The sequence below is a fragment of the Lactuca saligna genome, chromosome 2 (genome assembly GCF_052625555.1).
Source record: "Lactuca saligna cultivar CGN05327 chromosome 2, ASM5262555v1, whole genome shotgun sequence".
NCBI lineage: Eukaryota > Viridiplantae > Streptophyta > Magnoliopsida > Asterales > Asteraceae > Lactuca > Lactuca saligna.
Window position 1 is genome coordinate 144,480,455 of NC_136418.1, and position 7,390 is coordinate 144,487,844.

A 7,390-nucleotide genomic window follows, 5' to 3' on the forward strand; every position below is an offset into this window, starting at 1 on the left:
TATATCATATATACATGTATAGACATAAAAGTACTTCCATATTCATATTTATCAGTACATCAATAGCTAGTTACCATCGGGGTAACACAATACACATACAACTATACTAGAAATAATACATATACAACTATACTAGAAACAATACATATACAATGATGCTAGAAACAATACATATACAATGATGCTAGAAACAATACATATACAACGATGCTAGAAACAATGCATATACAGCTATACTAGAAACAATACATATACAACTATACTAGAAACAATACATATACAACTATACTAGAACGAGAAACATTACATATACATGAATACTTTAATTATTGTCATTTAAATCGGAGCATGACTTAAATGTCATGGCTCGAGTTGTAGCCAGAATTCTCTTGGAGGGAGAGCGTGAGTTTGCGTATAGATCTATACTGGATTGACAATCCTACACCTTGCTGCTAGCTACAGCCGGACCTGCAGGTCTGCGGGTGTCAAACGTCATTCCGTTATTACGACCATTCATTATGTCGTTGTTACTAGTCGATAGTATGGTGCAATTTATCACATAATGCCTTAATATAAATCCGGTTTAAGGTAGTTAGTACAACAGTAGTTCTTATAATACAAGACTACAGTACTACAATGATTTACCCATTACATATTTTAGTGATAACCTCACTTAAACGATAATGTACAAACTATATTTTGTTAAATAATAGTTACACTTGGGAAATTACACACTTTTACATCAAACGAGTATACAAAACAGTTAAGCCTTGGTAGAAGGCTACTTTGATAGAAAATATAGGTTTTTCTGAGAGATTCAAACTTTTACAAACAATTGCAAACCTTTACATACATTTTACAAACTTATACTTGATACATGTTCAAACATTTTTGGATGACAAATACCGACACTAAAATACTTATGAACTCACCAGCTTAATGCTGATAAACTCTTTCAAAATAACTTGTATTCTCAGGTCATCAGTAGACAGGTACCGAGGCCAGCTTTTGAGAAGATGGAGCGCATTCAAGACTCATCTTATTATTTTGATATACATTATTTTTGGTGTCTATACTGTACAGAACACGCTTGTATTAAAATTATATATTTAATGCAATGGATGATGTTGTTTGCTTATTTACATTTGCTGTGTTGTGATACTTACATGACGTCCTCCGCCCCAGAACGTTTCCGCCGTTCTTGGTTTTGGGGTGTGACAATTAATTGTGGAAATATGGAGTTTATATGTTATTTGATATTTCTTTTCCTCGTTTCCAATTTTGGTGTTAAATCTTTCATGAAACGTATTAACTGTAAATATGATGCTTGTATATGTGTATTTGTGTTGAACTTGATTTAAATCTTCATTTGGTTCCTCAGATCTTCATATTTTCCATCATTGTATGTATTTGTATGAATCCGTGAGAGAGAGGGTGTGTATTTGTTTTGAATTTAGTTTGAATCTTTATAGAAAAAATCATCTATGTATGGATGTGTATGAATCTGGAAAACAGAGAGGATGTGTACTTGTTTTGAATTTGCTTCGAATCTTCATAAGATGGTGGTGTTGCGGGTGTTAACGGGTGGTGGTGGTATTTTCTTTTTCTGAAAATAAGAACGATGGAGATGAGTTCTGAATTTTTTTTATTTGACCGGAGCTGGTAGTGGTGGTGGTATCCGGCAAAAGTAGTGGTGATTTGTGGTAGTGGTGGGTTTCGATTGTGTTTTTCGGATCATGAAGGCGGGTTTGTACACACACATCAATAATTTTTATGATTGGAGATTTTATGTTTTCCTTATAAATCTGATTTAAAATTACAACTTATGAACAAATGTTTTTACATCGATTATATATTTATAAAAAAATGGGTGTCTATTCTATTTTGAAAATGAAAATTTTATTTTGGAATTTGAGATGTTACATTGTGTTATTGCTTAATATGTAAAAAATGAAAGCTAGATGGATAAATTTTTCAAAAAACAAGTTGGGTGAAAACTAAAAAATTTAGATGGGATGTACATATTTCAAGATCTAAGGAAGGTGGGGTAGATGTATGGGTGTGGACATGGATCATGATCCGAGTGGTTTACCCAAATCCAAGATTCATGATCACGTACATCAATTCATGATTGGTTTTTGTTTCTCGGTTAGTGTAACGCCCGCAGATCCGGGCTAGTCAATTTAGAGTCAATAGGGGTCGAAAACAACTTTTCTACAAAAAAGATTATTTAGAATAAATAATCTTAACCAAGTTGTAGAATATGTCACAAGGTTTCCGTACATATAAAGAACGCCGAAATCTGAGTTATAACGAAGAAGTTATGACCCGTCGAAGTTTCGCGTCGGAACCGGCACGGCGCCGGGAAGCGTAAATAGTAAATTTATGATAGAGAGAGATTTAGCCTTAGCGCTCTAAATGAAAGTCATAGAATATGTTAAACTAAGAACATCAATAAAAAGAACGCCCAAATCTGACTTCGTATGAAGAAGTTATGATTTTTCGAAGTTTCGGATTAGCGGTGTACAGCCCGAAATTCGAATTTTAGATCGATTGATTTTTAGCCGACACAACCTAAACAAGAATCGAAGATATCATTATTAGTAGCGTAACGATAAAAAGACAGACGAAAATGGACATCGGATAAAGAAGTTATGAGATTTTAACGGACCAATCCTGTCCCGGCCTGTTAAAAATATAACTTTAAAAATAAAGTCAAAATTAGCCGACGGAGTCTAAACGAAAGTTGTAGAGTACGTCTCCACCTACGAGTGGATATAAAGAACGTCAAAAACGGAGTTCGTATGAACGAGTTATAAATTATAATAGCATATTTACGTATTAAAATAAAGTATAAATCATGTATACGTACACATATATATACATATGTATATATCATTAGAAAGGTATCGACGATGCGGTCATTATAAGACTAATGTTGAGTTCTTTCGATATTAGTTTAGTACAAATATTATTAAATCCATTTAAAATAGTATTATAGAGGGGTGTTTAGTTGTTTACAAAACTAAAAGGTCATTAAGTAATTATGGAGGGTAATTTTTGAAAATTCAATTAGTATAAATAAGAGCCTTGGGCTCTCATATTTCTTGCACCATTCTCTTGATTCAAGAGTCTTTCTCTCCTTATCCCCCGAGCATTTCGGTCTCTCGTGATTCGACTTCTCTTTCTGTAGTTTTAGTATAGTAAGGTGAGCGCTGAAGCGCTGCACGAATCTTTCTTAGAAAGATTCAGCGACGAAGTTCTGCCCCTGCAGAGCCCGACTCCTAGCTAAAATCCCCTTGAAAGTAAGTTATGCTTACCCTATTTTAAATATAGTTTATATTTAAAATTAGTATTGTTATTATAAATTTATAATAAATATTTGAGCTATTATTATGACTTATATAAGTGCCGTTATAATATCTTTTAACTACTCGCGGTACGGGGAATCTGGTTTAAAGGGCCACATAGGGTTGTTGGATTTCAGAAGTGTTATACGCCAAAATGGTCTTGCCATCCGGTGTTTTATGTCTGGCCCCTATCTGTACATAGTAGTTGGAAAGTATTGTTTAAACGCTTATATAATAATAATAATAATAATAATAATAATAATAATAATAATAATAATAATAATAATAATAATAAGACTAAAATCTAGTGGTGATAATACTAGGTTTCGTCAAAGGAAATTATTTTAAAGTAAACGAAGCGTTGTCCGAGTACCGAGTCCCCACCTTCTCAGGTGAGTGCATAGTCCCTTTCATCTTACACATAGATATGAAGTATTTTAATATAAATTACGTGCTATGTGTGCATATTGTCTGAATACTTGCTGTCTATGCTGATTGCTGAGTGAAAGATTTTATACATGTTTTAAATGATTTAAACTATATATGTATTTTATATCTACGAAAATGTTGGGGTAAAACATGGGTAGATATAATAGATGAAATATGAGTTGGATGATGAGTTGAGAGGTGATATAGACTATAAGGTGTGGATGAGAGGTGTACGATGTGAGAAGCCTTTTTCCCAAATGATGTCCCCGTCATTCAGCAGAGTATGGATGACAACCACGGACTATCCTAGATAGTCCAGTGGAACACTATCAGGCTCGCAACCTGTAGGTGTTGTGAACGATGTGTTCACCCGGTGTACTCTAAACCTTGGTGATCATGCAGACTTGATACCTAGACCCTGGCGATCATGCAGACTTGGTGCCAAAACCTTGGCGACTATGCAGACTTAGTGCCTATTGTATAAATTCTGGCGACTATGCAGACTTAGTGCCTAAACCCCGGTGACGATGGACTTTGTGCCGATTCCTTAGGATGATCCTTAGGAATGTATGAACGAGGAATAGTTGATTCTCAGGGTAGATCCTTAAGAATAAAACAGATAATAGGGATGGGTAATTGGGTTGATTGTTTGATTGTTTGAAAATAATAATTATATTATTGTGGGTTGAAAACCCTATGTACTCACCAGGTTTCCCAACCTGACCCACTCAGTTTATTTATATCACAGGTGTTGATATGAAGTCACATTATACTGAGAGATTTAAAGAGATGTAGATCACTAGTGTAAATAAATGTAAGTTCTGTTTATGCTTATGTTTCTGTATTAACGATGACATCCCAAATGTTTTAAAATGAACAAAATACGTTTCTTCGAAAATGTTTTAAAAACGTATTTATCATGTTTTTCTGGGAACAAATTCCGCAACATTTTTATTAAAAGAAGTACTCTGATTTTTATAAAACATAAACAAAAATCGGTCTTTTCTGGCCATGAAAATGGGGATGTCACAGTTGGTATCAGAGCATTAGTTTAAGCGAACTAGGAATATGGATTTATTTCTAGACTTAAACTTAGAATGCTAAGTGATGATTGTGAGGAGTGTATCAAATAGATTTAGGTAATGCACCTGAATAGACACAAGCACTAGCTTATTTTAGGAATGATGCCTAAATTCCTTTTACGTGCTAAATGATGCTATAGTTTGATCGGATCTATGGTCTGTTGCCGACCGGATCTGGAAACCTTATGTGTTTAGGATTCTAAACGTACGAATACGATATTAGAACTAGCATATAAACGTTTCGGAGTGATAAGGATGATTTAAACGCCAATCTTAAGTAAAGGTCTAGATTCACCTTATTCGGTGTATAGATCAAGATGGCAAGGACCCGTAGCGGAAACATGAATGCAAATGGGAACCGAAACCAACCCCCGGTGATTGAGCAAATATCGGTTGTGGTAACCGCTGCTGATCCAATAACAATGGTCGGAGTGCAAGCGATGATCTAGGCGATGTTGGATCGTCAAATGGAGGAAACCAGAAGTTTGCTCCAGCAAAATCGAGAAGAAGCAACAATACAGATCGAACAGCCCGAGTTGAACAAAGGGCAGACTGAGGAGGGAAACTACAGTGGGACTGTTGGTCAAGCCAATGCACCGATAGTTAGGCAAAACCACCAGGATGGAGGAAATGATGGACGTGGATGCAAATACAAGGATTTCATGGCGTCCAAACCACCGAGTCTATCTGGAAGCCCGACGCCGGTGGAAGTCATGAACTGGATCTCCGAGATGGAGACGATGTTTGAGAGTTGCGAGTGTAGCAACAGGCAAAAGACCGCTCTCGCGGTTCCTTTGTTGAAATCTGGAGTACTAAGCTGGTGGAAGCTACTAGCCGATTCGATGCCCAAAGGAGAAGCGAGCAAGATGTCATGGGAGGATTTTCTAGTGTAGTTAAAAATGCAGTACTGCTCTGAGCAGGATCTTCTGGAGATCAACAATGAGTTTCAGAATCTAAAGAAGGGAAAGATGAGTGTCATCGAGTATGCTGCAAGTTTTACAGAGAAAATGAAGCTTGTTCCTTATCTAGTTCCAACTGAGCTCTTGAAGGTCAATAAGTTTGCCCATGGATTACCAGCAGACTTTGGACCAATGGTCAAGCAAGCAACCACTTTGAAAGGAGCCATCTGGGAAGCCAGGAATGTTGAGACCCAGATTAGGGAAAAAGGTCTAGAGAGAGCTGAAGTTGGTGAGAAAAGGAAACATGAAGGATCATCAAAATCCAACAAGGAAAAGAAATTCTCAAAGATTGAAGAAGGAGGAGGAGGTGAAACCAAGTGGTGCGAGAAGTGTAAAAAGAAGCACTTCGGGAAATGTAGCGAGGAGGTGACTTGCTACAAATGTGGGAAGACAGGGCATTACGCCAGCAAGTGTGCGTCCAACAAGAAGGTGTGTTATGGATGTAACAAGGAAGGGCATATTTCCAGGGACTGCCCGGGGAAAAATAAGGCAGCAAGACCAGAAACACCACCGAGGCCAAGGGCATTCCACATGATCCTCGACGAAGCAGAAAACCGTGCAAGGAATCAATGATGAGGACTTCATATCCGAAGATCAAGTTATGCAGTAGCCATAGTGTCGTATGATGTAGCCTATTAGAGGCATAGTCTAGGGTGAACTTGGACACCTATGTAATAGTTTCAAGAAATAATAAAACCTTCGTTTTGTTATCTTATGTGTTAAAATGTTATGTGATTTTCTTGTATGGTGACTTGGGAAACTGCGGGACAATACTTGGGACGAGTATGAGTAGGTGTGAATGGTAGTAGAGGCCTATACTACCGGAAGCACAGGACTCACACTTGGATCAGGGAAAGTCACAAGATTACCAAGAAGCTAGTAACTGATTCTGTTTTTTTTTTCAAGTATGTCATTACCATCGTTTCGATAATGATTAAAAAGATTGTTGATTTCCGACCCTAGTGGTCATACCGAATTGAGTCTGACTACGATGAGTATGTTGCGTAGTTCAGGGAACCTAGTTCGATGTAGCGTCCGACTTAAACCAAACAATTGAAATCAAAGCGATCAATAGAAGTATCGCGTTCGTTGTTAAAGAAGTTGGTAGCCAGAAACGCTACATGTTAAAGTGTGATTATATCACATTAGAACATGAAGGAAGGCATAGTCTATTTTAGAATTTAACTCTAAGAGACCTAAGTCTTAACATGCATCACATGATGATAGGTCATAATTTGAAGTCTAGCGTGAGGTAGAGAGCAGGTGCACGATCGAGTACTGCTTACAGTCAATGAGTCTAAGAGATAGACTTGAAGGAATATAGAAGTTATAATTATTACCTAGGATGAAGAGATGACGTATGGAGTCATTATACGAGCCCTGTTTCGTTGATGATTCCGGGACGTAATCATCCTAAGGGGGAGATAATTGTAACGGCCGCAGATCCGGGCTAGTCAATTTAGAGGCAATAGGGGTCGAAAACGACTTTTCTACAAAAAAATATTATTTAGAATAAATAATCTTAACCAAGTTGTAGAATATGTCACAAGGTTTCCGTACATATAAAGAA